This window comes from Schistocerca serialis, chromosome 7, assembly GCF_023864345.2.
Source record: "Schistocerca serialis cubense isolate TAMUIC-IGC-003099 chromosome 7, iqSchSeri2.2, whole genome shotgun sequence".
In the NCBI taxonomy this organism is placed as follows: domain Eukaryota; kingdom Metazoa; phylum Arthropoda; class Insecta; order Orthoptera; family Acrididae; genus Schistocerca; species Schistocerca serialis.
The window spans coordinates 389,424,862-389,451,243 of NC_064644.1; positions in this window are offsets into that span (position 1 = coordinate 389,424,862).

Here is a 26,382-nt window from a genome sequence, read left to right on the forward strand (position 1 = left end):
AAGGAGCTGATCATCCAATATGGTTACATAATCGTTGTGAGCAATGCGCCTTTGGGAGTAGCCATGGGACCCATGGAACACCGTGTTGTAGCCGCCCAAACCACCACCGAACCCCCGCCATGCTTCACTCCTGGGACGTAAACTCTGCCAGAAGTTGCAAACAGAGTGCGAGACTCATCTGACCAAATCAGTCTTCCATTGCTCCACAGTCCAGGTTTAATGACTCCGGCAGCACGTGTTCCTGTTACGGGTATTTGCATCACCGATGTGTGGTTTTGAATCCGAGCACGACCTGCAATTCCCTGGATTTGGAAGTCCCTTCGCGTTGTTTCGGAGCAGACACGGTTCAGAGTAACACACTTAGTTCTGTAGTGACTTTTGCAGCTGTCGTCCTCTCACTTTTCGTCACAAACCTCTTCAATGACCGTCCTTCACGACAGGCATCACACACTTTCGTCCGCGTTGTGTCTTAGCGGATGATTTTCCGCTTTCCCTGTCTGCGCTCTAAATCTTCGATATGGAGCCTCTTGAAACACAGAACACTTTGGATGCCTTGGTTACGGAAGCACACACCACATAACTGCCAAAAATTTGCCCACGTTTGAATTCACTTAGCTCTAATATGATTCGTTCAACAACACAAAACAAGCCCTAGGAGAGGGGGGGGGGGGAGGGCGGGGTAAAAGGGGCAGCAGGGGCAAGATCCCCGGGCGCAAGGCCGATGGGGACCACCAGTCTCTAAAGGTTTCGGTTCCCTTAGAGCTCTCAGTTGGCAAATACCAGACTGCTGTTGTAAAATGTATCTTGTATCATATCCACATGAATTATAAAAGTGAATATACAGGGTGAAGAAAATGTCGCAATTGGAAGTCGGCTTGCGAATCCTCGTACAGATTGAAGACAAAGATTATCTACCAAAATCGGATCGTGTGCATTTTGAAAACACATGTGCGAAAGCTGGCAACATTGTCACAACATGCAGCACATCGGAATGTATAGAGGAAGGTGTGTCAGCCGGCACTGCATCCCCAGCCGTCGTAGCTCAATGAATGCCGGCACGGTAGCTCAGCGTGTTTGGCCAGAGGGTTAGCTGCCCTCTGTAATAAAAAAACTGAGTTAATCGATCAACAATGAACTTAAACGAATGTCTTGCGACGTCCGCCCCGAGCAGATGCAACGAACAAAATGAGATCTTAAAAAAAAAGTAGACTTCAGAGACATGAAACTCACTTCCACCATGGAGCTGTGGTTCGAATCCTCTACAGGTTCCTTTTTTTTTATTTCTTAGACGTCCATATTCCCTCGTTCTCGTTTAGACGCAGGACATCATTTTGTCACATGACAATAGCAAATCACATGATAGCGGGATCCTTTAATCAACATGCATGTTTCTAATAAACGAGCAGTGCACAACCATAACTGGTCCTGGGCGCCTTCGCGATGGAGTACACAAATGATGAATACGTCGATATGCTTTTGGTGCTGTATTCTTCTGCTAGCCAAATTGTTGCTTGCTGCTCGCGTGTATACGGTACTGCACGGTATCCTTGAAGACACCATCCCGAAAGAATGTTTGCAGAAACGACTTCAGGAAACTGATAATAATCGTCCACAGTAATGGACAGAGGTCGTCCAAGGACTAGACGTATTCCACAAGCAGAGGACGTCATTATTCAAACCGTTCACCTGTCATCCCTGCGAAGTACAAAAAAATGGCTCTGAGGACTATGGGAGTCAACTCCTGTGGTCATCAGTCCCCTATAACTTAGAACTACGTAAACCTAACTAACCTAAGGACATCACACACATCCATACCCGAGGCAGGATTCGAACCTGCGACCGTAGCGGTCGCGCGGTTCCAGACTGTAGCCCCTAGAACCGCTCGGCCACTCCGGCTGGCCCTGCGAAGTACATTTGATGTTGCTAGGTAATTCCAGATACCTCAGATACTGGTTGTTGAAGTGTTGCACGATGAAGATCTGCGTCCATATCATTACACGTTAACACCAGCGGTCAGAAGAGCGTATTCTATGAATGCAGTTTAGTGAATGGCTTTTGCACCATGTGGAAGAAAACGAACATTTTATAAATAACGTGATATGCACTGACGAATCTAGCTCCATTTGTGAAGGTATTTTCAACTCTCAGGCACTTTGACGTTGTGCTTATGTCTCACCTGATTACACTCTTAGTATAAAAACAGATATTCTATGTGAGGATATAGTGTACAGTTTTTGTTATTTCCCGCATTTTTCAATATTTTTAATATGTGAATGTACATATACAAATATGTCTTATTGCTTACATGGCCAGGTGTGGTTTTGTTTTATTTTATGCCTTATAACTTTGCTACAGAGCCTAAACCCAGTCAGGGTATATACTTATTCATTCAAATGGCAACACTAAAGCTAAAACACATGGATTGCTGTTGGAGGTAGTGTGTTGTCGATATTCTGCTGTAAACCAGTAAGAACACTGTTTTGTGTTCTGACTCCCCGCTGCCTCCTTCCACCGACGTCGGAAGCTGCGGCAGTAGCTGGGGCCGCTTTGGGGGCGGTGGTGGAGGCGGAGACGGCGGGGACAGTGGCGAAAATGGCAGCAGAGGCGGTGGCGTCGGAGACAGTGTTGTAGAATGAATTCGGAGACGCATTCGAATGACAGACCTCCTGCGTTAGGTGCGGCTGCAGCGTCATCATGCTGGCGCTAACGTTAGAAGCGCTCACGTACTGGTATTGGCCAACAAGGAGCGGTTGCGAATCGGTAATGGGCCAGCGGGTGAGATGCCACAGCTGCTATCTGTGAAGTGCTACCCACTCAAGTCTGATAACACCAGCGTGCTGAGCGTCGCGCGCCAGCTGCCTCTGGTGCCCGGGCGCCCGCGCTGGTCAGTGTCGTAAGATTAATGACCACGCACTACCGCGATGACGCCAGCAGCCATCGCTGGAGGTCCGCTGCGACTTGTAGGTCAGGCACTGCTACTGCGGCCGAGCCGCCACAGTGCCGACCGTGGCGCACACACACGACAAGGACGTCGTTGCTTATTAGTGGTGGATCCATCTTCACAAAAAACGACCACATGGGTAATGGTCTTTGTGGATCCGCCAGAAATACCTCGGGGAATGTTTTTCGGGACTGGATTCAGTATTCAGTACATTCGGGGCGGAATCATCCGCGCAAATTCCTGCGTGGGGTCTTTATCGCAATGATCCCTGGATAATGTTCGGTATGGATCAACCCACATATGGTCTGGGAGAGCAATATACATCATCGTACGTTAGGTCCAACGAAACCGCCACCGCCGACCCGGTCCCGATCCCATCCCTGCTACCCCATTGCTGCCGCCTCCGATGCCAGTGGAGGGAGGGAGTGGGAAGTCAGCACGAGAAATAGTGTAAATGTGTGTTTGCAGCAGAATAATGTCAAACGCTACCTCCAATAGTAATCCATGTATTTTAGCGTTAGGGTTGCCATTTAGAAGAATAAGTATATACTCAGGCTGGGTTTGAGCACAATACCAAAGTTAGATAACACAAAAAAAAACAGGCCACATCTGGCCATGTAAGCAATAAGAGTATGTTTGTACTTGTACATTTACATACGGAAAATATAGATAAATATTGAAAAATGCACGAAATGCAAAAAAAAAAAAAAAAAACAAACAGTAGAAACTCTGTTTACTATACACTCGCATAGGATATCTGCGTTTGCACCTAGAGTGTAGTCCAGATGTGACATAAGCACAACTTCAAAGTGTCTAGGGCAGAACTCTTGGACGCGTCCCTAGGAAGCTATGAGTGACGTATTAGAACCACTGCGGAACATGTCTGTGGGGAAAGACGGGTTATATACAATATGTACAAGGGCCAAGAAGGAGCAGGAAGAGTGGAAGACCAAGAACGAAGTGCTCGGATTAAAAAGGATGCGAGACAGGGATTAGTCTTTCGCCCCTTCTGTTCGATCTATACATCGAAGAAGCAATGACGGAAATAAAAGAAAGGTTCACGATAAAGATTAAAATTCAAGGTGAAAGGACATCAATGATAAAATTCGCTGATGACATTGTTATCCTCAGTGGAAGTAGAGAAGAATTGCGGGGTATGCTGAATGAAGTCTAATGAGCACAGAATATGGATTGAGACTAAATCGAAGAAAGACGAAGTAATGAGAAGTAGCAGAAATGAGAACATCGAGAAGCTTAACATCAGGACTGGTGATCACAAAGTAGACGAAGTTAAGGAATTCCACTGTCTAGGCAATAAAACAAACCCTGACGAACGGAGCAAGGAGGACATAAAAAGTGTAAGTAGGCTGTTTAAGTTTTTATATTGGTAACGCCACGTAGCGCTGGCTGTGCTGTGTGCAGCCTGTGGCTGGTTTGCATTGTTGTTGGCCATTGTAGTGTTGGGCAGCTGGATGTTAACAGCGAATAGCGTTGCGCAGTTGGAGGTGAGCCGCCAGCAGTGGTGGATGTGGTGAGAGAAATGGCGGAATTTTGAAATTTGTAAGACTGGATATCATGAACTGCTATATATATTATGACTTTTGATGACTATTAAGGTAAATACATTGTTTGTTCTGTATTAAAATCTTTCATTTGCTAACTATGCCTATCAGTAGTTAGTGCCTTCCGTAGTTTGAATCTCTTATTTAGCTGGCAGTAGTGGCGCTCGCTGTGTTGCAGTAGTTCGAGTAACGAAGATTTTTGTGAGGTAAGTGATTTGTGAAAGGTATAGGTTAATGTTAGTCAGGGCCATTCTTTTGTAGGGATTTTTGAAAGTCAGATTGCATTGCGCTAAAAAAATATTTTGTTTCAGTTTAACCACAGTCATGTATAATTTTTCTAAGGGGACGTTTCATATGTCGACCCTTAGCCGAGGATACCTCACTGGAATCTTCTGATTTTTTCTTGTAGTTTGTGCAATTAGTGCAGCCTTTGTTTATTGCTAGCGCGTAATTGTAGAGAGAATTTCCTTTGTAGTTGTAGTTTTTCATTCTTGTACAGTAAAGCAGTTGTGGCATGCATGTAGATTTGCACCAAGTATTTCGCAGCTGCGCTTGCAATTAACAAGATATCACTTTCAATGCTATGTTAATGTGTTTTCTTATTTTGCTCTTCAAATTGTGCTTTTCTGTGTTGTTGTGTGAAATATTGTGACAATAATGGCGTGTGAAAAACGTAATACTAGGCTCCAAAGTAAACTGAGAAATGACAGTGAAGACGAAAGCAGTGTGTTAGCGCCACCGTGTAATGAATTAACTAATGTTCAAAGTAGTAATTTGGTAATTGTGCATAGGGAAATGGAGCGGGCGGCAAACAATGGTGTAGACAGTGAAACAATTAGTGAACAGGGAAGCATTATCGATCGATCGGTCGGCAACAGCCCGCCTCAGGAATCGGGAATGACAGGAAACAATTTTGCAAATACTGCAAATTCAGGTTTTGGGTCCTCACCGTTTTCTCAAATAAGTCAAGACACATTTTCTGCTTGTCAAAATGTGAATGTTGCCGGTGCAACTTCACTGCCGAAAAGTACTGAGGAACATGTTTCAGACACCAGTGCACTGTTATTACAGTTAATGCAACAAATGGGACAAAGGCTATAAAAGTTAGACACAATGGAACAAAATCTTCAAAAGTTAGACACAACGCTTGAACAAAATCAGAAACAAATGGGACAAAATCTTCAAAAGTTAGACACAATGGAACAAAATCTTCAAAAGTTAGACACAACGCTTGAACAAAATCAGAAACAAATGGGACAAAATCTTCAAAAGTTAGACACAATGGAACAAAATCTTCAAAAGTTAGACACAATGGAACAACACCAGAGACAAACACAGCAACATTTAGACGCAATGGAACAAAATCTTCAAAAGTTAGATACCACACTTGAACAAACACGTGAAGATTTAACTACTGAGTTACATAAAATCGAATCGAAATGTCAAAAAGTCTGTAATGACGTAAAAACACAAATTTGTGAGCATTTCCAACCTATTTTTTCGCGTCATGAAAATGCATTACAGAATCACGAAGCAGCCATAAAGAAACTGCAAACTATAGTTCATGAAAATCACGACACCTTGCAAGCTAAAATTGACTCAGTTGCATCTACCGATTCGATTACACAACTTGCAAAAACTCAGGAAGACTTAAAGGACACAGTAGATACTCTGAAAATTGGTTCAGAAAGACACATGGAGGAAATTAGTTCATTATCAGAGAAAGTAGTTGAACTTTCGGATCAGCTAAATAATTTATCTAGGAAGGTTGATGATAATCTGAATGACACAAAACCGGTAGTCTTTAATGACACAGAAGAGTGCAAACAAATTAGAAAATTCAAACAAAATCAGAATCAAATTAATACGCAACACCAAAGAGAAATCCGGGAAGTACAAGATCAGTTGACACAGGTAATACAGGAATTACATATTTTAGAGGCCACTCGCGCTCCAATATGGGAAGAAGGACATAGAAATACGGAACAGCCACAAAATAATAACTCAGGGCACTTCGGAAATTATGAAAGAAATTGGCAAGGTACACCGAATTTTGAGATGGAACCTCCGAAACGACGTAACAATGACCGACATGCGACTCGCCGACATGATGATTTTGACTATAAGCTGTTCATTACTACACGTAAATTCAAAACATTTAAGAATTCTGGCAACGACATTCATCCACAAGCATGGCTCCATCAATTCTGTCATTGTTTTCCTCCCAACTGGTCATTAGAGCACAGATTAGAATTTTTGTGTGGCTATTTAGAGAATGAATCAGCTGTAAGAATGCGATCGGTCATTCACGATTGCCACAGTGAAGGAGAATTTTATCATGCCTTCCTCTCAGCATACTGGTGTCAAGCTACACAAGACTGAGTAAAACATAGCATCATAATGATGAAACATTTCGAACAATCTGAGTTTTCCAGTCTTGTGAAATATTTTGAAGACATGTTGCACAAGAATCAGTACCTGTCAAACCCATACAGTCCCTTAGAACTCATCCGCATTTGCTTAATCAAATTACCTGAACATTTACGACATATTATTTTGGTAGGACGTTGCAAAGACGACATTGAAGCTTTTCAGGGACTCTTACAAGAACTATAAATTGACACTGACAATCGCGGAACGCGAAAACAGGAACACAACAATTACAGGTGACATCCGTCGCAATTCCGTGATGAAAGAAATAATAACTGGACACGAAGAGGCTATTCTCACAACACAAATCGTGACCAAAACAGACACCACCCGTATGACAACTGTTGGCAGAGTAGTAATAATTGCAGGGAAAGATCACCTCTCCGTGGTAGTGACTATCACAGAGACAATCAGAGAAACAGACAATATGGGAACCAAAATAATTATTATCAAGGGAGACAGAATAACTTTAGATGCAACGGTCCAGCGCGTAGTTACGATTCTGGGAGAAATTCTCCACCATGTGACCACAAGAAAGAAACTATGGAAGCTACCGACATGACGACAGACGATATGATCGTAACGACAGACCTGAATTGCATCAGAACTGGAGGGATTCCAACAGGGCAGGGCCCTCTTGACAAGGTGAATATATAGAAGTAAGGTCTCCTAATCCTAATAACGACGCGCGCCAACAAAGAGACAGACAATGACTCGTACAGCAGGCAGTCGCGTGCGCCAGCTGGCTCAGAGAAAAATAACATGGATGTTAACCTTGAGAAAAAATTCCAGTATTCCTTACCGACATATACCACACGATGATTCTGTTGAAGCTGGAGCTCTGCATAGTACTAAGAGTAAAGGCTTGCACCACATTTCACATGCAAAACCGTTTATTGAAAGATAATCTGTTTTTTAACTTTGTCTTTGCCATATGACTTTTCGCTTTACATTACTAGTATGCTTTGTCAGACTTAGAATCTGTTAACATGCAACAATGTTTGAAGTTAAATATCCAGTCAAGAACCAAGAGAACTTATTTCAACAGAAATTACGAATGCGTTGTTATAGTGAACAGACGACACAGTGTTGTTTGTACATTCTTGCTTGTTAGTTGCACGATTACGTAACAACTATAAGGCTCACATACTTTGAACATTTACCAGTACTGCTAATGAGATTTTTGTGGTGTCACCGCCAGACACCACACTTGCTAGGTGGTAGCCTTTAAATCGGCCGCGGTCCATTAGTATACGCCGGACCCGCGTGTCGCCACTGTCAGTGATAGCAGACCGAGCGCCACCACATGGCAGGTCTAGAGAGACGTACTGGCACTCGCCCCAGTTGTACAGCCGACTTTGCTAGCGAAGCTACACTGACCGATACGCTCTCATTTGCTGAGACGATAGTTAGCATAGCCTTCAGCTACATTTGCTATGACCTAGCAAGGCGCCGTATTCAATTGATATTTAATATTGTGAAGCAGGTATCATCAAGAGCGATGTTCTACAAATGTGGATTAAAGTTAAGTATTACAGCAACTGCATCCATTTTCTAAGTTCTCATTTCCTTTTAACTGTTCCAGACCTCACGCCAATCTGCGTGAGCTTAACGCGTGCCTTTCGGCTTCCTCTCGTTGTGACTTGGCTGTCGTGCTAAGTCACAACAATTTTAATGCAACATTTTGGTTTACTTGAAAATACATTCTGGATTTAAAGTACTTTCTGTGAGATACCAGATGACACAGTGGTTAGTTTATGTAACAGCTACATGATTTCATCACGACGCTACTTATGAGTGACAATGTACAATGTTGCTTTTGTGGTGTTTCTGTTTTATATCTGCACAGTTTTTCTGTATTATTCTGGAAAGTAAAACATGTTTTAGTAGTAACTTTTATGGTATAGCTACAATAAAACAGCGTTTTTCGTAGCACAACAATACGTCACATTACAGAACTTTCTTGATCATGGTAAGGTACGTAATAACTACGATATATATACGCAAAGCATTTCAATTTCGTTTATGATGAGGTAAGTACATTGACTTCAGTAGAACTTTGCTTACAGAGGACGATAACTACGACACTTCCACAGAATTATCTTGCAGCAAGACGAACATTTAGCGCTACAGGACACACATTTGAGTGATTAATTTTGTACTTAAACCATTTATTTTTCAATATTTTTGAATTACAAAGAAAGTTTTCCGTGATACATTTCATTCCATTGCTGTAATCTGTAACACCTGAGGATATAATTACATTAATCCTCAGGGGGTACATGCTTACATTGTGTACTATGTGTCTGGCAAGCACAAGGAGTCCTAACTAGTATGGCATTTGCTTATACAACTTAACACATTGGTACCATATTGCTCTAACACATAAATTACACAGCTATCTGACCATTTAACTGAGAGATAAACTTTTTTTTTTTACTACATCAGTGACACATGTTTACACAATTACACAGTTGGATAACATCACACTTATGAAATCATACTTTGTCTGTACTTTGTGAACTGTTCATTTTTTCGAAACCATTGTGATACTATGAGAGCTTTGAATGATGTATTTGGTATGGGATCATGATTTTTAAAGTACGTTTGAGGTAGATGACACTACTGAAATGAGCAGAGAATTCTTTTTAGGTTTTGAAATTATTGCAGAAAGCTACGATGTTTTGAGATTTGACTGAGGTGTTATGATATTATTACGACGACGATGTGTATTATGCTGTTGAGGTATGTTTATGATCAATAAGCTGATGCTATATGAGGAATTTGATTATGCTATATATTTATTATGATGAAATATTGAAGTGACGATGAATATGTATACGTGTAATAAGGTAAGGAATAATGAGTAGTGGTTAGGGTCTCTGACCTGTGAAAAAGGATGTTGGAAACCAAGAATCGTACTTTAGGAGTTATGAAATGTGTGTAAATGCGTGAATGTATCACAATGCAGGCGAAAATTTTTTGCACACTGTTGTATTTATAGGATTTTGTTTCTACACATTTGTAATGCAAATTTCGACCTGTGAAATTTTTTATATGAGACTGTCACTGTAGCTCAAACTGCTGTCGTAAATATTTCGGTAGGAGAGTTAAGTGGCCTTCACGTAATGCATGGTGGGCACCGAGCTGTGTGATAGTCGCCTGGGAAAAAGCCATTAGTGTGTGCCTTTCAGACGCAGAGGTGGAGAAAAAAAGAGACCATTAACCTCGCTATTGACATTCCTTTGTAGAAAGCATCGCAAATATGAGACGCTCATTACTTGAAAACATATGATTACTTGTACTTTGTGCTACTTACTGAAATGCTTATGAATTGATGGGAAATATTCGTACATCTGCACACCTTATTATGACAAGTGTCTTTCTACGAGAATTGAGAGAATTTCTACTAACTTATGAAATGCCTCATGACTAATGAATGATTATTTTATGCTTTACTTTGTACATAGTTGCTTATTTTATTTGATATCTGTTTTCCAGGTGTGTTGCATCATCACTTTTATAAAATAAAATTAAATGCATTTGCTAATGTGAACACTTTCTGTCAGCAGATCTGTTTGATAATAATTTATGATCCACATTCTTCAAAAAAAAAAAAAAAAAAAAAAAAAAGGAGCACTTGGAAAGGAAAGAATAGTAAGAAGGGACTAATAACAGTAACTGCTACATAATTTTCTTTTCAGGTATTTGGTAATTTATTTCATAGAATAAGTTTTTGTTGTGGTGCACCACTTTAATTACATAGACATTAAATTGTGAATAGACATTTCCCTTATCTCCATTGTTGTCTTTAGTGTACTAGTTTTTCTGCTTGTGGTTTGTCATGTTTAGATATAAGTTATTACATTTACTGCTGCTTGCTTTGCCAATTTGTATTTTTTGTCATTGCTGTTTACGTTAATTGTTTTGTGCTGCTGCATTGCCTCATCCCTTAGTTTAGCATCTGAGCTCAGTAGATTTAACTTAGCTTAAGAGGGGGTAGGCTATATAAGAGAATGAGTTGTGATGAATTGGAAGTAATGTATTGACAAGGTATAAAAAAAGGTGAAATACGAGGAAACATCTATAAAATGAAGTTTTGGGTTGGACTGCAGTACCAGATATCACACTGAAAACAAACCCTGTCCTTTCCTTGTGTTATCCTACTATGTGTTTGTGTACCCTTGGGTATTTGTGTTCTTCCTGTCTCTATGTGTTTATCTGATGAGAGCTACGTTGTAGAATTTTTCTGATAATATGTTATTTTATTTATAAAGATGTTTAGACATTATTTATTCTGTTTTGTTTTAATGCTCATGTGTGAAGTTGATGTTTCAAAAGTTATTCTGATCTTCTATGTATGTACTTATGTCATAATTCCTGCAAAACTGATGTATATGTATATTTCTATTCTTTTGTAAAGCCTGTGTTACTACAAATGTTATCTGTACTGTTATGTTATTTAATGATGTATTTTGTACCTTTGTAATTGTATTCTTGTAAATTTATAATTGTATAGACACCAGTTCTTGAAATTAAGTATCATTTCACTGCACACGTTTCTGTTGGTCATAATATATGCACAGTATGTGAGCAGTTGGGACTGTTAGTGTTTGCACATGTGTTAATAATTCAGCAAGGGACTGGATAACAGCATTGCTGGTTCTGAGGACAATTCCAAAAACTTTGTGGGTGCACAAGTGGTGGTTTATGGACTTGCTATATTCTCCGCAAGACTCTTCGATGGTGATTGTGCACCTGCACAGTCGCAACAGATGGCTGCTGGCCGTCTCTACATGGACTACAGTGGGTCTGCATCTTTGATAGCCCACCAATACCATTATTTCTACAAGGACTGCAGTGGGTCTGCACCTCTGGTGGCCCACCAATACCATAATCTCTACCAGGACTATAGTGGGTCTGCTCTGTGATGACCTACCTACCAGTATTCTTCAAAACTTCGAATGACTCTGCTGTGGGTTTGCTCTGTTGTGGCCCATTACCTGTCTGGATGTCAAGAGTCAGCACTGTCTTTCCGTTGGAAGGACAACACTACTTCTTCAAGACTGCATGAAAATCCACTACTTCCGTGTGCATTTTCTTTTACCACTCAGACTTTGAGGAAAAAAAAAACACTGCAATTTTACTGTGATGAATGATCAGGACTGTCTTTATGGACTGTGAGAAAATTTTAGCTTTTGACCAACATTGTATCAATAAGTGTGTGCATATGATTTCTTTGTTATTGTAATTATGAAAATTTTTTTCAAATCTGTATTGGCCACTGCCCAAAACAATTTGTAAAATTTTTTGTGGGGAGCATGGGGGCTATATAAGTAGGCTGTTTAAGTTTTTATATTGGTAACGCCACGTAGCGCTCTGTATGAAAATCACTGACTGTGCTGTGTGCAGTCTGTGGCTGGTTTGCATTGTTGTTGGCCATTGTAGTGTTGGGCAGCTGGATGTTAACAGCGAATAGCGTTGCGCAGTTGGAGGTGAGCCGCCTGCAGTGGTGGATGTGGGGAGAGAAATGGCGGAATTTTGAAATTTGTAAGACTGGATGTCATGAACTGCTATACATATTATGACTTTTGATGACTATTAAGGTAAATACATTGTTTGTCCTGTATTAAAATCTATCATTTGCTAACTATGCCTATCAGTAGTTAGTGCCTTCCGTAGTTTGAATCTTTTATTTAGCTGGCAGTAGTGGCGCTCGCTGTATTGCAGTAGTTCGAGTAACGAAGATTTTTGTGGGGTAAGTGATTTGTGAAAGGTATAGGTTAATGTTAGTCAGGGCCATTCTTTTGTAGGGATTTTTGAAAGTCAGATTGCGTTGCGCCAAAAAATATTGTGTGTCAGTAATTTTTCTAAGGGGACGTTTCAAAAGCACACTATAACAGGCAAAGAAGGTACTTCCGGACGAGAGAAGTCTACTGGTGTTATATTCCTTGATTTGAGGAAGATAATTCTAAGAATGTATGTTTGGAGCACAGCATTGTATGGTTGCGAAACATTTACTGTGGGAAAAATCGGAACAGAAGAGAATCGAAGCATTTCATATGTGGTGCTACAGAAGAATGTTGAAAATTAGGTGGACTGGTAAGGTAAGGGATGAGGAGGTTCTCCAGAGAATCTACCAGGAACGCAGTACATGGAGAACATGCCAAGAACAAGGGCCATGATCGTAGGACATATGGTAAGACGTCACGGAATAACTTCCATGGCACTAGTGGGAGCTTTAGAGGGTAAAAGCTGTAGAGGAGGACAGTGATTGGAATAGATAGAGTAAACGAGGACGTATGTTGCAGTTGGTACTCTGACATGAAGAGTTTCACACAAGAGAGAAATTCGTGATGGGCACCATCAAACCCATCAGTACACTGATGTCTGAAAAGAAAGCCTCCTAATTGATTGAGATCTGTGCTAAAAGTATTGAAATCAACTATATCGTTGACACATGTGAAAATAATGTATGGGTTTTATTGTTACTTATATAGAGGAAGTCATAGAAATGTCGCCACAGATGTACTTAGAAAAAACAATCATTAGACGGATGGGGTAATTGCTCGAGAGGAGCTGTTAACGAACAGATATTAGGGTAGTTGTGACCCCACATACAATGACTACGTAGTACCAAATCATGACTCCTGCGTGGAAGAAGACTGCCAGGGAAACAGCTACATGGTTGTGGACAACTATAAGACAGTATGAATTGCCTACCTAAAGTAGATGACCTCCTAATGAAAAGGAAAGTAGTAAATTTATATGTCAAAGTACAGGCCCAGGACCGGACAAAGTTACTGGTAACCATCTAATAGATTTTGTGTCCAGACATGTGACTATGAGCAACTTTTACGTAGTTTTTGGCTAGAGACCATTGTATTACCAGGCCAGAGGCTACAATACACATCTATAGAATGGGTCATGTGTTTGAGCCAGTGCAAGACTGTTGAAGTGTTTTTGAACTATAACAAACAGCATTTACAACGTGCTCCATTGTACGTTGTGCCAATTACATCTATGCGGTATCAAACAACGGATAACTTGCAGAATAGCAGTAGTTTGTCTACTAGAGGGAGTAAGAATATTCGAAAACTGCCTTGAACGGTACTTAGACTCAAGACCGAGGGAAGCTTATTAATTATTTTCGGTCTGCATAAAGTTTTGATTATTTGCTACATGGAGATTGTTAACACAGACTCCAACTAAGACGACATATTTCTCCCAATCCCGCACATTGTTCTCCATAATACCGTCAGATGGAGACATCGCTCAATTAGGACTGGTACCCACAAACAATATTGACCACAACAGCAGATCTGTATGGTAGGTCTCAGCTATTGTCCTAACCAAATCATCAGAGACGCCGTAATAATACTTCACCAATCAATCCATATCTCATCTCTACTGGGGATTGTAGGCCATGTCTACCACTGCCGAATCGTTCAGGGTCGGCGACAGTTCTATCTGCCATCCATCGAGGTCCCTCCATCATAGTCCACCGGTTGCAAAAATGTTTGAAACATTAATGTTTATAATCCAGATTTCTTTTTCCAAGCACTGTTAGATATTCCTTGTAAATAAATTAGTATTGTGTTGAAACATATTTTTCCCCTCTCTCAGTGCAACAGGGATGGGATGATCGCCCGTTTGTCAAACATGTTACAACTGGGTGTGTGGTGCACGCTACTGAATCAAGACTGAGGACATGATTGTTATTTACGGTTTCTAAAACCGTCAAAAGTGGGGCCTTTCCCAAAGTTTATACTGGTATGTTAAGAATATTGGGTAAAAAATCTAATGAGAGTAATTCTGATAAAGCAAAGGAGAAATCCACCTAGTGGTTGTACAGATGTCTAAAGGATGTGATGTGTTGTGCAGGTGAGTGAAAGGGTACCGACCTTATGTTGTCAAAAGTGCTTTGATCTTTATCTGGAGTGTTGTTTTCTGTCATCGGTATGAATAATCGCCATGCTGTGTTTAACATACGCATAAAAAGATGCCATATGTGAGAGAGAAGTGGTAAATATTAAGACAGCTCGACGTGATATTTAGAACACCATATTGCGGGAAGTTAAGGTAGATATGGGTGGCGTCTAAAGAGATTTCCTGACAGTCGCATCAAATAATCTGTTATAGATCTACGTCCCTATAGTTTTAATTATTTAACACTGAAATATGCATTCCAGGGGTTGACCTACACAATAATAGTGAAATGACAGATACATAAAATTGCTAATATAGGCTGACGTGGGATCAACCCACCACCATCTGGAGAATTAATGTAGATATGACTGGGCGGAAGCACGTCCACCCACACCAAATTGGACTGACGAACGATTACACACAACCCAAACGGGGTACAGACATTACTGACGTTGCAGATCCAAATGACTGTCTGTTCGTCGTAAGCAGTTCAGTGTAGAAAACTCTTGTGAATTATTTGTCGACCAGACCTAGATCATTACGCCTTAAAGTTTTCGTATTTGTACCCCTAAGATCATTCCGGAACTTGTCTACTGGGAGGGGGGGGGGGGGGGAGAAATCTAGATCATGTGGTACAACTTTTTTGGTCATGACTCCTAAAATTAGAATGAATAAGTGTTACATTTTTAACTGGATGTATAAATTGTGTGAAAGACTGTAGTTTTAATGGATTATTCGATAACGATAGGTTGTAATACATCGATACCCTACTTTAAAAAATACAGTCAGGACACTAATGGTTTATAGAACTACATGCTATATACGTAGGATTCCATGCTGCATATCCGGATGACAGTCGACTCGTCAAACCAAATCAGTATGAAAAGTTCGAGTGAGAGTACATCTGAAAACGCAAATAACAACTTCACATCTGCTCTACAGGATCTGGTTGGTTTCTGTATAGAATAAATTATGCCTTTGTGCCACGTACAGGAGACGTAGTTTGTTGAGCAGACCTTTTAAAATTACCGAATATGTATACCTAAGATCGTTCCGCAAGTTGTCTACTGGAGGTAAGTAATACTAGCTCCGATGGAACTGGTCATGATGTCTTTTCTGATTATGACTACTAAAATTCGGATAATTGTTTTTTTAACTGGATGTGTACTTGTTGTTGAAGACTATAGTATTAATGGATTATTCGGTAATGGTAGGATTCAATCTTTGATACTCCACTTCTAAAAAGATAATCAGGACCTACAATGGTTTATAAAAAAATGTGTTACAGTGACAAAGGTGTCGCTGCTACGAAGTTGGTCAGCAAACTTATAAAACAAATTGGTTGACCATAGCTCTTTTTTTCCGTCTTCTTCATAGGGAACAGTGTGTGAGCCTGACTTGTGATACATCGATCGTAATTTAACACTACATGCATCGTCACAACGCATTTTCTAATAGTCCCATCACGATAGCAGATATGACACAAGTTACTGCGCATTTGCCTCAGAATGTAATTTTTTTTTTTTTTTTTTTTTTTTTTTAGCACAATCGACTTGATAAAATTTCGCTGCGCAGGTAGACTCTCTCTGCTAGCATTCATCCCAGAAGTATTAGGGTCAGATATTATCTGACTGATGCGTCGCTATCGACGACATTGTGTTATCGGAGCTCTAACGAAATGTGGGAGGCCGATTCGAGGTAGAGTCTTAATGTCCGACACCTGCTGATATTATTGTAACCATCACAAACATGGAATACTTTTGCTACTAAATAATGCATTTTTTGGTTAATAAGATTATATGCAGCAGCCCACAGTCGTATAATAAAAATTAATGATGGTATGTTTTTATGCCTCTGGCTGTTACGGGTCGTCGCCAGGTGGAACACACTATGATATTATCGTCTGATACCGGCAGCTCATGGGCCACCCCCCGATCCTGTTTCTTTCCAACAATCGCTGGAGCATTCGTTAAGAGGCAGCACTAGTTATCAGGTGAAGGCGTTAGCACGTGCTGCTAACAGTTAAGACTGTTAGACTAGCCACAAGTCAGAGATACCCCCCCCCCCCCCTCACACACCATCTCCAAGATTGCTCATAATTTTTCCCACAATTACTTGGAGACAATGAGATGCCACTTCCCCGCGACTGGCGGGCATCTGTACGAGCATGTGTTGCATGGCCGAAGTCTGATTAGTATTCGCAGAGCTGTCTGCAGGTTCACAGTTGCTTCTCCAGGAGTCGTGGTCCTGGATCGACAAGGCAAATATCGTGTGGTCATAAATTCGGTGCTGACTGCACTGTTATCCGTTACGCACGATCCGATTTTTCCAACTATCATCGTGCGTGTGTTGTTTATATTTTTGAATCACATAAGTAAATGGTCTTTGGAGAATCGGTTTATCGGTATACAGTGCTCGGTCTCTAAGGTCATATTTTATGGTGTCGTGACCTCTGCAATTCTATGACTTTTTATGTAGGGAGAGTTTATTTTTTCTGCTGCACTGTAACCACTTCTTGGTCTTGTCTGCGAGTGGCGATGTCATAGATGATTATTTCCGCATCTATTTAAAAGTCTTCTAGATACACAATATTGCTACAATTACATGTCTAGCAGATCTAGCCTACAGTTGACGAGGTACTAGGATTGTATTGTTCGCTACATTTTTTTCCCCGATGTACTAGGTGTGGATCAAGTGTAGTAGGGGTTATATGTCTGATACACCAGCCCCGCTCATGTTTAAGGGACACTCATTATTAATGCACGCATAAGTTTTCGTAGCAAATACAGTAGTGTGTCGACTGTGCAGAGTGCGTCTGTGCAGTTCTACAGACCAGCCAAAATTACATACCATACTCGGATTTTCCGTGGTTAGTATACAAGGCTTACAGTAATACCGCATATACTTGCAAGGTTTATTTTGTTATGGATCCTCATTTAACCTCAAAGGCCGCCTAGCTGACAATAGAGTCACTCCCGCTAGCATATTGGTTGGAGGTATGAGGTCGCTAGTATGTTTCTGGTTGGCCCAGAAAGAAGGGGTGGTGGGGAGAGATGTGCATCGCACTAAATCTGTTAGCAGCGGTTATCCGCAAAGGAGTCCACAGATTTCCTCTCGTGAGTATATAAGTGTCTATGAGTTAAGATTGGGTTGTCTAGCTGTTCCACAGAGAAATTATAGAGCAGCGGAGAGGGGGTGTGCATGGTGGTTAAATTGTTAGCAAAAGCGTCGGAAAGAAACGACACGTTTTTGCTGTGGCGGGACGCCCTCTCCCTGGACGACTGAGAGCCATTTGTGACAGCTATTAGATCTGAGGTGATAACACATACATTGTGAAAATTTCTCTACCAATTCTGGGGAGATGGTCTACACTAGAGTTACGGAGACATGTGGATCTCTCCCTTTTGCGACCTGGTATCCTAGATCGTTTCAGCAGTTCCATGCCATATCGGTTATCTCCGGCGAATATAGTTGCATAGTTCCTCGTAATCTAGGAATGAACCAGTCTTTTATATTCCCACCTACGACTTGGGATCTGTTTGTCGTTACTACCGTGGGTGGGAGATCTCTCGGCCATCAATGTTAGGCACTGTATTCGCAAGCTTCGGCGTTCGCGGCTAGTCCCATGACGTCGGAGTCTGAGGGGGGTGACCTACTCTCTAGCAGGCGACATGATTTTTCGCGGAGGGTATCGTAGCCACTGGATGACTCTTTGTAGAGGTGTGCTACACGTAAAGTATCTTTAGTTTTAGGCATCAAAATTTTACTATGCCGTCATATAATCCAGTAATGTAGTGTGGAATTCCTTATACAAAATCTTCGGCTTGTAGAATTCTTGTGATGTCACTATTTCTACAAACATCTTCGTTTATAACAGTATGACGTCACACACTAGTAATGGAGCGAAAGCTTAGCAGTGATACATAAATCTGGACCAAAGCTGCGAAAGTTGTGCTGCCGACCCGACGTGACGCGACACTGTGTCGTGACGTCGTGACACGAAGTGACATCGTGTTCACACATAACTCACGTAAATAGGTATAATGCACAAAACTGTGGAAATAACATAAAACTGGGAGCACTTACATATTATCTGTCTGGGTGAGGCTTCTGCTGGTGCTTCGAAATATTTAACAAATAGACCTAGAGTGACGTAATTCGTTAAAAACAAGTAGCTACAAGTTCTCCCTATGCTCGAGAGTGTACCAGACGTAAAAGATGGGAGTTAAGGAGGCGGACCTCAGTATTACGTAAAACTGTGGAAAACCCGGTAAAATTACGTAAAAGTGTGAGTACCTACATACCTGTCTAGGTGAGATCTCTGCTGGTGCCTTGAAATATTGTTATTAACAGAACTAGAGTGGCGTAACTTGTTATAAACAAATACACACCACATCTCCGTAAGCCCCAGAGTGCTTCCAGTTATAAAATAAGAGAAATGTGAGAAATACGTAAGGCTGGGGAAAATATATAGACAAATACATAAAAATGAGAGTACTTACATATCTGTCTGGGCATAGTCTCTACTGGTGTCACGTAATACTGGTATTAACAAATAGAACTAAAGTGATATGACTGAACGTAACTGTCATTAACAAATAGGCACATCCTCGCACTATGCTCTCCAGCTCGTGAGTAACTTCTCCCACACCAGAGTCCCAGTTATAAAAAATGAAGGTGTGGAGGGCTGCATTGTCCTCACTGGTCCATAGGGGAGGAGAGGGGGGTTTCTGCCATTTTAATGTCAGATAACACAGTTGCCTGGGTGACCTTGATCAAATCCCGGTTGTTCCCCGGTCGACAGGGAGTGGGGGAATCAAGGAGCCCAAGTGGTTAACCCGACACTGGATGTGCAACATGGCACTGGACGCAGTAAGATAATTATCTGCGCTTGAATGGCCATTGTATCCCTACTTAAATCATTTCGAAAAATGTCACTAAACCCATCAAAAAGTTCAGCTACCTTGTCTGAAGGTACAGAGATGCTCTAAATGCAAAATGTAAACATTGACAGCTGGTACTGTAGCAGTTAATAAAATATGCTGGACTATTACGCCGTGGTCGAATGGATTTCATATCAAAACCCAACATTTCGTCCCCATCTGCGGAGGAGATTTTCGGGGGGGGGGGGGGGGGGGGGGAGGAGTGCGAATCATAGCTTCTTTGAGTGCCCGATTCACACCGTGGCCAGCCACTGACTGCAGCAGGATTTCGTTTACGCGTGCTTCCGCGTAGTGGCTTGACGTCACATGTTTTGAATACCCGAAACAATTGGCCGTTGTCGGTGCCGTCATCCGCTGTTGCTATCATCCCATGGTGGAAGACTGGTACACATCTTCTTCAGCACCAGGCTCCAGATGTCATTCAATTTCACGCACTCCTTCCTCCTATTAAAATCCTTGGGGTATTTAACGATCTCTGTGGCGTCTCTGTAAAGCCTTTCATGTTATATGCTTACAGCTACCTGTACTAGAGTCCTTTGAAAATGGGTGTGTTGGTTTCTTGGGTGCAAGGCATGTTCAACAATAGCTGATCTGTCAACCTCTCCCCTTCTACAGTTGTCCATGTGCTCTGCAAGTCTTTTTTCTTTTATTGACCGTTCTTTTTGTAGTACCCATGTACATTTCCCCAAAATTACATCGTTCGCCAGTTTTGTGTGATTCTGTATCTCCGGGTAAGTTTCTAGATTACCACGAATCCTGTTTTTTCAAGATTTTTCCTATGCGTTCATCAACGTCCTTAAGCAAAGCCAGGAAAATTTTCGATTTCACAGGCGCTTGTTCATCGCTATGATTATTGCGCGGTGGTCTTAACGCTCTTCAAGAAGGAAGATGGTAGCTTAGGCCACACGGTTTACCGGAAACCCACGCACACAGACCGTTACCTACACCGGACTCAAACCATCAGCCGCAACAATAGATAGGGATCATAAAAAGCTTTAGCGGGCAGGCAAGGAACTTCTACGGAACAGAGATGCTTGCGCGGAATTAAAACGCCTCACCAAAACATTGCTCAAGAATTGTTATTCGTCCGATGGGATAAAAAGAGCATTAAGACTGCTGTACACAACTCAGAGCAATACATAAGCGCTTGTGAAATCGAAAGTTTCCCTGACTTTCATTAAAGACGTTACTAATCACATGGGAAAAATCTTGAAAAAACAGAGCATTGTGGTAATCTACAGATCCACCTAGAAGACACGGGATCACCTAAAATTGGCCAACGATACTGGAAAACCGCTGGAAAAAGCAGAAATTTATAGGATTCCTAGTACTTGATGGGAAGTGTATGTTGGTACTACGAAAAGAACGGTCAAAGTACGACTAGAAGAGCAAAGGGCAAACGTAGAAGGGGGTGGATCGACAGATCATTGTTGTGGAACAAGCTTTGCAATCAGGAGACCACCACATTCATTTTGTTGGGATTCAAGTACTGGCAGCCAGAAGTGTATACCGTGAAAGGCCGTACAGAGAGGTCATAGGGATTTCAATAAGAAGGAGGAGGGCGTGAAATTGAGTGACATCCGGATCCCAGTGCTGAAGAAGGTGTGTACGAGTCTTTCACTATGGGGTGATACGAACAGCAGACAACGGCCAATTGCTCTCGGGTGTTCAAAGCATGTGCACGAGAGCACATGTAAATCGAATTTTGCTGCAGTCAGTAGCGAGTGAATCAGCAACCAAGGAAACTACGATCCCACTCGAAAACGTCCTTCGCAAACGATGACGAATCGTTGGGTTTTAATGTGAAATTCATTCGATCATGGGATACTAGCCCGGAATATTTAATTAATTTTGACACAGGAATTCACAAACAGAACATTGCGTTAAATGTGCAACCAAAGTAGGACAAAGAAGTCAGTGCCAAAAATATTTTCACTTTCACATGGGGACAAAACTGAATGAAACTGTTTTAGTGACGTTACGAAATGTGGTAGATACGCTGCAAGTACCAAGCACAGGAATGTCATGTCCATCACAGTAAGAGTTGCATGTGACGTTTATACGCTACTGGTCATTAAAATTGGTACACCAAGAAGAAATGCAGACGATAAACGGGTATTCATTGGACAAATACACTAGAACTGACATGTGATTACATACTCACGCAATTTGGGTCCATAGATCCTGAGAAGTCAGTACCCAGAACAACCACTTCTCGCCGTAATAACGGCCTTGATACGCCTGGGCATTGAGTCAAACAGAGCTTGGATGGCGTGTACAGGTACAGCTGCCCATGCAGCTTCAACACAATACCACAGTTCATCAAGAGTAGTGACTGGCGTACTGTGACGAGCCAGTTGCTCGGCCACCATTGACCAGACGTTTTCAATTGGTGAGAGATCTGGAGAATGTGATGGCCAGGGCAGCAGTCGAACATTTTCTGTATCCAGAAAGGCCCGTACAGGGCCTGCAACATGCGGTCGTGCATTACCCTGCTGAAATGTAGGGTTTCACAGGGATCGAATGAAGGGTAGAGCCACAGCTCGTAACACACCTCAAATGTAACGTCCACTGTTCAAAGTGCCGTCAATGCATACAAAAGGTGACCGAGACGTGCAACCAATGGCACCCCGTACCATCACGCCAGATGATACGCCAGTATGGCGATGGCGAATACACGCTTCCAATGTGCGTTCACCGCGATGTCGCCAAACACGAATGCGACCATCATGATACTGTAAACAGAACCTGGATTTATCCGAAAAAATGACGTTTTGCCATTCGTGCACCCAGGTTCGTCGTTCAGTACACCATCGCAGGTGCTCGTGTCTGTGATGCAGCGTCTAGGGTAACCGCAGCCATGGTCTCCGAGCTGATAGTCCATGCTGCTGCAAACGTCGTCGAACTGTTCGTGCAGATGGTTGTTCTCTTGTAAACGTCCCCATCTGTTGACTCAGGGATCGAGACGTGGCTACTCGATCCGTTACAGCCATGCCAATAAGATTTTTGGACAACATGGTTGTGGAGAGAACCAGCGATTAGTATGATTAATCAATAATTCAAAAACAGTCTTAATCGCATTTATTATTATTATTATACTGCCAACCGGTTTCAACCCGACTCCTGTCTACATAACGGCAGGAGTGACACCACCAGCAGTCGACCAATGGTGTAAACGCCCAGAAGACGACCCTTATGTCCAGTTGAAACCGGTTGGCGGTATAATAATGATAATAAATGCGATTAAGACTGTTTTTGAATTATTGATGCGGATAAGATGCGTGTCATCTCCACTGCTAGTGATACGAGGCCGTTGGGATCCAGCACGGCATTCCGTATTACCCTCCTGAACTTACCGATTCCATATTCTGCTAACAGTCATTGGATCTCCACAAACGCGAGCAGCAATGTCGCGATACAATAAACCGCAATCGCGATAGGCTACAATCCGACCTTTATCAAAGTCGGAAACGTGATGGTACGCATTTCTCCTCCTTACACGAGGCATCACAACAACGTTTCACCAGGCAATGCCGGCCAACTGCTGTTTGTGAATGAGAAATCGGTTGGAAACTTTCCTCATGTCAGTACGTTGTAGGTGTCGCCTCCGGCGCCAACCTTGTGTGAATGCTCTGAAAAGCTAATCTTTTGTATATCACAGCATCTTCTTCCTGTCGGTTAAATTTCACGTCTGTAGCACGTCATCTTCGTGGTGTAGCAATTTTAATGGCCAGTAGTATAGCTTGGGCTTGCCTAGAGTTTCGTAAGCGCTTCGTTTCAGAAAGAGTCACGGACGCAACCGTGTCTATGTGCATGCATATTTTGTGTTTGGTAATCTGCACAGTCACAAACAACTTTTCGACCTGACGTTGGAAGAAGTGTGTGATACCTTCGCTTGACTTGCAGTGATCAACACGAGAATCACGATTTGGGTTCCAAAAAATTGTCTTAACATTTATTGACAGGCCTTGGAGAAAGTGCGACGTGCCTGTTGCACTTCTGTTTCTGGTGACAGGCAGACTGAACGTGACCGGCCTTGCCACACTGATAATACGTATCGCTACGACTAGGGCACGTCTGTGACTTGCGTGCCGTGAAACACCGAGGGCAGGATTTAACACGGCTAGCCTGGTGCTGTCTAGCACACCGGTTTTGTTTACAACGCTGACATGGCTGAGCCTGTATGCCACAGCGTGTAAACTACGGGCACAAATTGTTTGCATTATTCTACTCCACAAATAGGAGCGGAAACAAAGTCAACTGCTACACTGTCATACGAGACCTGACGCTCCACTAATTCCAAAATGTTGCAAGTTAGTATCAAGACACTTGAGAGTCAGATAAAAAATTCAGTTATTAATCAAAAGACAAAATACACACTTACTCGCATGTTATCGTTTGCGAGAGACCTTCTTTTGGTATCTTGAACCATTTACGAGATGCAATAGGTTTCACAACCACACGATTCACAATGAGCGAGGGTGGAACTGGGCGCACTGTGCGTGACCCTGCTAGAGACATACAAATTAACAGCTCGAGAATCGAGAAAGATGTCATTCTACTTTGGGCTTTAACACAATTTCGATATGCTAGCTATATTTCATAGACAGCAATGTATGACCTACAGTGAACCACACGTAAAGTCTACGGAATGTGATTTTACTGCTGCAGACTCTTAAAACTTCGTGCAGTGCTTTACATAATTTCAGAGCAACGCAGGAACTATGACGATTAATGAAAAGAAATTCAGTCCATTATCGGACGAAGATATCAGGCTATAAAATGAGAAAAATCAATTTTTTTCACCGAATAGTTTTCTTAAAACCAGACGATCAGTATTTCATAGTGGCTGGCGCATCTACTCAAATGCTTCTCCACAATTCGTGTGGCTGGAGGGCCTACACCCGACATCACACTCAATGCATTATCTGATTGGTAGCGCGGAACCTTGGAGTGGCGTGCAGTAACGGCGTCGATTCGACATGGACAAACTGTGACGTGGTTGGCCTTCAGAGGGATGGGAAAAACTGATACTATTCCACTGCCACGAATTTATTGGGATTATCCAAGGGAGTGAAGTGGCAAGTGGTGTTTTTTGACACACTTACTGTTTGAGTGAATCAATTTTCCTATATCCTACGTCATTCCAAGCCAATGGACAAGGCATATGGAAGGTTAGATGTTGTCCCTCTGCAGCTTCACCTGCCCTTTACACAGAAGCATGAGGATCTGACCCAATAATATATGAACAACGACAAGTCATTCTTACTTGGACATGCACCATTTCATCTGGAAACAGCTGACTGCATACCTCTTCGTGGCGACAGCAGTAAACGGTTCTGCATTCACCCTGCCGAAGCTTCATAATGATCTTCCTCTCTCCTCCTTTTTTCCATACCACAAACATATGTCCCAGTCACTACCGGATACAGCCGGCCGGGGTGGCCGAGCGGTTCTAGGCGCTACAGTCTGGAACCGCGCGACCCTACTGTCGCAGGTTTGAATCCTGCCTCGGACATGGATGTGTGTCATGTCCTTATGTTAGTTAGGTTTCAATAGTTCTAAGTTCTAGGGGACTGATGACGGTAGGAGTTAAGTCCCATAGTGCTCAGAGCCATTTGAACCACCACTACCGGATATAGTCTTGTTTACATCTTCCGTTTCCAAATGGTCAACGTTCTGCTTGATATCGGTTGCAACCATCAAATGGATATCCCGAATACAAAAAAAAAGAAAAAAAACGCGGGCAATTCAGAGTCTGATCACAACACTTGCTTTGAACTGGAATGCATAATCCAGACCTGGCGGAAAGATAGCTAAGAAATTTTGGTGTACATCAAATAATATTGGAAAGGGAGAGAGCTGAATCTACTATGACATTTTGAATCCAGCACCACTGCAAAGTTGTATGATGAAGATATTAGGGTCAGTGAGGTTAAAAAACAAATTATTAAAACTGAACAAGGCTCTAGGGTGCAACGCATCTCTTTCATATTATATACCGAATTTACGGTTGAAGTAACCCCTCTTTCAACCACAATATACCGTAGATCCCTCGGCAGGAAACAGTCCAGTGGTCAGAAGAAAGCACAGGTCACACCTGTCAAGAAAAAGGGTAACAGAAGTGATTCGCAGAACCATTATCCAGATAACTGACAGCCATCTTGTAGAAACGTAATAATGTATCTCGGACAGAATGTCAACCAGCATCCAAAGACATTGGTTAAGCCAAAACCAACTCACGCTGTTCTCTGTGACATCCTGAACGCCATCGATCAAGCACTCAGGTGAATTAATATTTCTTGACTTACGAAAAACCTTTGACTCAGTAGCACGCAGTCCGGAACCGTGCGACTGCTACGGTCGCAGGTTCGAATCCTGCCTCGGGCATGGATGTGTGTGATGTCCTTAGGTTAGTTAGGTTTAAGTAGTTCTAAGTTCTAGGGGACTGATGACCACAGCAGTTGAGTCCCATAGTGCTCAGAGCCATTTGAACCATTTGAACCAGTAGCACGCAAATGCACAGTGGCGGAAGAATAATCAAATGAGCCGCGCGGTCTAGGGCGCCTTCCCACGG